General features: G+C 51.8%; 1 pseudogene; it reads right to left on the minus strand.

Moving 5' to 3' along the window:
• Positions 1–4,880: 4,880 nt before the first annotated feature.
• LOC102875299 lies at positions 4,881–5,120 on the minus strand (annotated as a pseudogene).
• Between the last annotated feature and the right edge of the window lie 1,614 nt (positions 5,121–6,734).

The raw sequence follows: 6,734 nt of genomic DNA on the forward strand, positions 1-6,734 counted from the left end.
TTCCTCACAGGACTCAATGAGCACTAACCCTCTCACAGGGCTCAATGAGCACTAACCCAGAGGGTATGACAAGTAGAGCTGGAGCTGAAGCTCTGTGACAACACATCCCACCTCGCCCCAGTGCCTCTCCCACTTCTTCAGAAGCAAACCCCTAAAGACCTGGTCTCTGAAGCAACAGTGGTTTCAAGACAGCACAGGCTTAGGCCATTCCTGGAACAGCCAGGAAGAGCCTTCAGGGGGGGCTCCTGGGAATTCAGCCTTCTCAGAAAACAAGACAGGGTTGAAGGACTTCCCTCTGCCTGTCCAGCCCCTCCTCCACTCCGGGACAACCAGGCTTCCAGTGAGGCCCAGAGAGAGAATGTTGGGGACCAAGTTCCTCCATAAAAAGGAGCTCTAGGTGTCACCCAGACTGGGTACCCACCCTCTCCCTAATCATAAGGAAAATGTGGAGAATGTGAATCCTGGGAAATGACATAGAGAAGTGTGTAGCTGTTACATGATAGTCAACTACTACTCTTAGCAACCCTATGAATGATAGATCTGAACCCTGCCCTATCTTGTACCGTCCTCAGTTCTGATATACTTGAGCCCATTGATGTAGTCCTGTATCAATCCATCTTGTCAAGCGGCGGCCTGCCTTCCTTCCGCTGACCCACTACCATTCCAAGAATGATGTCTTCCAAGGACTGGCTAACAACATCCTCTGGGAGAACTAGGCTGCTGTTATCTGCCGTTGAGTCAGAACTAACTCACAGGTGACCCTCCAGTGAGTTTTCCAGTCCAGAGGCTATAAATCACTTGGGAGGAGATTGTCCATCTTTCTCCCTGGGGTTGGTGCCTCTGGGTTGGCAGCATAGCTCCACTTCTTTAAAACATGATAACTCTTCCCTTTTTGATGGGCTAATAGGTTAAGAGTGGAGCTCCAAACAGTCACAGGATCAGAAAGGCTGGAAAGCTGGGACAAGCACCTTAAAGGATGTCTTTAGCTCTCAGAGAAAATGGGGGGATTTCTCTCTAGCTTGAGATCCTCTTGGCTTTAGGAAGAAAGTTGTTTCTAGGTGTCTCTGCCTAGGGAGGGCTCAGCCAGACCCAGGGGAGCCTCTGGACAGCTGTACTCCTCATACCACTTCTCTACCCCAGATGCAGCCTCCAAACCAAAGGAATCACAGGGCCTGCCCACCTGTCCTCCCCACTACAGTAGCAACAGGACATGCCTCCAACCTCTCAAGGCCCTGTTCCTCATTCATTCCTCAATCTTTCTTCTTGATCTGTTCCACAGACTTTGAGCCAAGAACACTACAACTTCCCCACACACACACTTTCTGTCTCCTCCACTCCCAGCATCAACCAGTCAGGCCAGCAGAAGCCCTATCAAGGCTCCCCTCCAATCTCAGGCCTCAGAACAAAGAAACATTGCCCAAAAGAAACAATTGAAGCCTTGAGACAGGGTCACAGTGACCAGCTGGCTCCCAGAACCTGATCCAGGGACATAGGACCTCCCACACCTGGAGCAAGACTTGAAAAAAAAAAAAAAAAGCCAGCCTTCAGGTAAGGTGTGGTTCTAAGAGCATCAAACCAACTCAAGTGTTAATCTGATCCCATTTCCCCTTCCCTCCACACACCAAGGGTGCAAGGATACACATGGGCGTTCTCTCTCATCAATGATGGGAAGGCCGGCTGAACTGAGGAAGAGATCCTACCATCCCTTACTCTCCTGTCTCCCCAGACACGCTGCCCTCTGCAGCCCAGCATGCCCTCCATCCCTTCACACACACGCACAGTCCAGCTAGGTGGCTTAGATTCCTCTACCTTCCAGATTGCTGGACCTACTCAGGCCCCTCGGTGGGACTGTGACTCCGTGGCCCCAAGAAGTAGAGGCCAGGGCGGGTGGGGAGACCAGCAGCCTCTGAGCTTCCACAACTCCTGGGGTAGATACGCCCCCTCCCCACTTCCCAATGCTCAGAGTCAGAAGCAAAAGGAACCTAAAAGCCCCTCTCTTCTCAGTCCCGCAGAAACCACTACCAGCATCTAATTCCTCCTGCTGCATGGCACGGGGCAGGTGTCCACCAAGCCCCCAGGAGCCTGGACACAGGACCCTGGATCCTCTTCGGCCCCTGTCCCCGTGGGTGTGGCAACTCCCATCCCACCCCATCTCGTCTCCTGGGGGACGGACGTGCCCCCAGGACAGTCCTCCTGGGAGGCAGCTGCTCTGTCCCTCCGAGATAATGCGGGGCGCCTCCCCTTCACCTCGGCTGACGCACAAGTCTCGGAGCATGCACTCCCAGACATCGCTGCTCCCCTCTCCAGGGGTGTCCAGACCCCCGGGGTTCAGACAGGCTCCGAGTCCAAGGTCACACAGAAAACCCGAGAAGTGGCGGGGGCTGGGGGGGCCGGTGAGGGGGCCGATCCCACTGCGCCCCACATTCACTGGGGCCCGTGAAGCCCCCAATAGCGCCCCACAGAAGAACACCCTTGCTCCACCAACTAACGGTCACCCATGTCTCCTGGCCCCGCCACCTGCTCATTCAGGAGCTGGGGAAGCTCTTCAGAGGCCAACGTAGACAACGAAGACCCCCTCCCCATTCTTAATGCCGTGGCCAATGGGGTCCTCGGTACCGACTGCCTAGGTCGCGGAACAGGTTGGGACCGGGAAAGGATCTGGGCAAGTTAAGGGGACCAGAAGGCGGCAGAGGAGGGTCAACCTCACCGAGCGGGGAGCACCCCGGGGTCGGGCTGGGTGAGGACAGCGGCGGCGGCGGCAGTGGAGCGGCGACAGCGTTACCGGGCCCAACGAAAAGCAGAAGGCGGCAACCGCGCGCCTCACCGCCCTCCTCGCGGGCACGCCTCCGCCACCGCCCATTGGTCGGCCCGAGGAGGTGGGGCGAGGGCCCCTGTCGACCAATCAACAGGCGCCAGGGAACCGCCAACTGGCGGCTTGCCTCTAGCGTCACGTGCAGAGAGCTCCGCGACTGCGCTTTAAGAGCCGGAGCCAACCAGAGCCCAGCGTGTTCTTGCGTAGAGAACAGCCGGCTCTCCTCGACCTGGCCTGGGGCTGGGGCGGGGCTGAAGGAAGCACAGGAAGGGGGCGTGTCGGCGGTCGGCCACGCCCTCTACCGCCCACCCATGAGTCTGGCCTTAACCTGGCAGGAACCTTCCTTGTATCCTGACCCCTTGGGCAATCAAGCGAAAAGCCAGCCCCACGGCAAGATCGGCTTTATCCCGGTGCTCCCACGCCCTTATGGACAACTGACACCAGCATGAGTAGGTCCTCTGCAGGCGAGGGCTGCAGAACCCTACCTTCTCCCCTCTCAGTGACGCCTGAGTTTCTCTCTTTCCTCACCTAACTTGGAAAAAGCTCTCGCGTGCGGACATGGAACGCGTCCTTTGAGCTCTGGATAAGCGTCAGAACAATGAAAGCACGCGGGGTGGGGATTGGGCGAGACTGTGCGGGCGCCCTCGGGGGACGCAGCCTCTGCTCTGGATCTCCATGGAGGCGGTTGCTATGGCAGCAGGATGCTTAGCTCCTTGGAGTGGGATGTGGGTGTCTCCACCAAGCGGGGGATCTAAAGGCGTGGTTCTCGGGTTTTCTGGGGTCACGGCCACAGCTCCACCGCCCCCGCCCCATCCTACCCTCCGCTTCTGCCCACGGTGAACAAATTACCAAGTGCAGATAGGTAGATACCGAGAGAGCAGGGCTCCCTCTTCCTGTGTGACGAGGGGAGAGATAGAGTGGGCAGCAGAGGACGAATTTCTTTTCAATGGGGCCGAAATCGCCACCTGTGAAGAGCTACGGAGGCCCCTAACTTATTTCGCTGTGTGAGGCCAGTAGACTGTGGGCAAATTAGTCTTCCAAAGTTGTTTCCATTCTCTCCAGCTCCAAAGCACACATACACACCGACTCCAGCAGAACTTCACGCAAACTTTTTAGCTGCATCTTGGGTGAATCAAGGCGCACTCTGGCGTTTGAGACCCGATCCTCCGTAATGTACTACTTAGACGGATACTCTCTAACAATATCCATTGCCTATGGAGGCGAATCCAGCTCACAACACCCTCTTTCATGGCAACAAAGAACTGTACTCCATAGAGTTCTCAAAGGCTGATTTAAAAAAAAAAAAAAGAAAGGAAAGATAGATTTATTAGGGATAGTCCAGGGAGTTCTGGTGGCCTAGTGACAAGAAGTTGCACTGCAGTCCCAGAGGTATGCGGTTTGAATCCACCAGATGCTCTGCTGGAGGAGGAGGGGCAATCTCCTCCTGTACCAGTCAGAAGCGATTTGACGGTACACACACACAAAATCATAATTTAAAAAATTAAAATAAAAGGATAGGTAAGTCCCTAAAGGGATAAGCCTTCCTCCCAGCATGCCACTGAGGTGAGGTCATATTATGGCTTCTGAATGGCTGAAGTCAGGGCCAATAAGACTTTGTCCCAGAGAGTTCAAAGCTTAGTGGGTGGTTCTTATTCAAGTCTAATGTTCTCTGAAGTCATTTATGTGCCTAAAACACGAATTCCATGCATGTCACTCTCTGCTTCCTGGTTCTGATGGACTTTTGTTTTATTAAGGCATAAACTTCTTCCTCCTCCTTTTTTTTTACAATTAAAATGTTATTTTATTGAGGGAAGCAAGTTATTTGATGCCAGTTGGTTCTAGGCAAAGGGAAGAGAGCATATCAAAGTCAGGCGTCTTGGAAAAAGAGACTCCTAAAGGCTCCACTCAACAATACTCAGAATTCTGACATCCCCCATTTCTTCTAGTATGGAAGTGGATCAGACTTGGGCAGTCAAAGGATCATGACCAAGGAAAACAGACTCTTTTGACCATCCATCAAAAGTCTTTGGGTCTTCTTTCAGGCAGAACCACCCAATGAAAACAGAACTCATTTTCCTGACTCATCTGGAAGACTAAAGAGTCTCCTCATCACATCACCATACTCTCTGCTCTTGATCCTTTTTTCCACATACTCATTCTTCAGGCATTTTCTCAGCTGCCAATCAAGATCATTGCAGTGACCAAAAAAAAATTTCAGGATGCTGTGATTTCAATAGCAATCCTTCAGCAAGTTAATCAAGATGTTGTATTCTTCAGTGTGCAAGTGTAGAGATAAGTCAAGGTGCATCCTTAGGAGAAGGTGATAGATCACAGAACAACCTGAATGGTACCCACATGGGGAGGACTCTGGACCCTCACACAGTGGCCAGCTCCATGAGAGGCCCCAGATGGGATGCCCTTTCCTGCTGCCCCTATCTTGTTGGTTCTAACATTCCTCCCTGGAGAGACTGAGCCCCTTGTCTTAGGAGGGGTTTTTTTGGAGGGGAGGCAGGTAATGAATACTCTACCTTCTTCATGCTAGAGTTGAGTATTGTGCTGCCTACAGGATTTCCAAATTTCTCTGTGGTCCTATTTCTATGGGTCCCTAAATGTTCTGGCTATTGTGTCAAGTGGAATGAGAGGCATAGGATTAGGAGGCAGAGTTGAATAATATGTTATCCTTGCCAAGCCATCTGCTTAATGTGTAATGCTTGGTGTCAAAGGCTAATTTTTCAGTAGATTGTCAATCTTTTCTTCTGTGGTGCCCTTGAAGTGCCAACATCCAAACTTTCAGTTTGCAGCCAAGCCTCTGAACTACTTCCACCATTCTGGAACCCACCAATTAACTCCTCCCCAACCTTGACCCCATCCACATAAAACCAAACCAGCTGTGCTTGAACTGATACTGACTCCAGGCAGTCCCACTTGTTGCAGAGGTGGACTGTGCCTCTTCATGGCTGTGATCTTTCAAAAGCAGATCAACAGGCATGTCTTTGAAGGCATCACTAGGTAAATTTGAACTCCCAATCTTTCAATTAACAGCCCAGCTCTGAACTGTTTAGCTCCTCTAAGGATTCTCAATGACTACGTTGTCATGTGCTAACGATTCAGAACCAACTCATAACTGGCCCTCCCGTCGGCTTTCAGGGGCTGTGAATTCAACGAGGGGAAATTGCCCACCTTTCTCCCTCAGAACAGCTGTTGGATCCAAACTGCATGCCTTTGAGTTAACAGCACAACTCCTTACCCACTGGCCACCAGAGTGACTCAATTTACCATTGTTGTTGTTGTTGTTGTGATGTGCTGTCAAGTCGCTTGCACATAGCGACCATATGTACAACAGCTCTAAACCCTGCTGTATTCTGTGCCAACCTTATTATCTCTGACACACCTACCCCCATTGTCCCAGTCACCGAATCAATCCATCTCATTGAGGGTCTTTCTTGTGCTGACCCTCCCTCCTCCCAAGCATGACGTCCCTCTCCAAGGACTAGTCCCTCCTTGCAACATGCCCAAAGTATGTCAGACAAAGTCTCAGAATTCTTACCTCCAAGGAGCAGCCTGGTTTCATCCTTTCTAGGATGAACCTGTCTCTACCAATCCCTGTTTTCTCACATTTGTTGTTGCTTCTGGCTCGGTGAAGACATTTGACAGGTTAACTTCCTCCCCTCCTTTTATTACCTTCCCACCCTGAAGGATTTTCCCACTCTCCTTTCTTAACTCAGAGGGTGAGCCCTTCCTTCTGACCCTTAAGGAGTCAAGGCCTGCTAGCTTTATTAAGTCTTCCTAACCAATTTCTCATTACATCCATCTTTGGGATGGACTAACTCCAACACAGACTAGCAGCCTGGGGCAATTTCTTCATTGGCAGTGCCTTTCAATAAATATTTACTGTTTGTGCTGAGCAAGTTACTGCACAGGA

The sequence above is a fragment of the Elephantulus edwardii genome, unplaced genomic scaffold (genome assembly GCF_000299155.1).
Source record: "Elephantulus edwardii isolate Elephantulus edwardi_28Jun2011 unplaced genomic scaffold, EleEdw1.0 scaffold00138, whole genome shotgun sequence".
Lineage (NCBI taxonomy): Eukaryota > Metazoa > Chordata > Mammalia > Macroscelidea > Macroscelididae > Elephantulus > Elephantulus edwardii.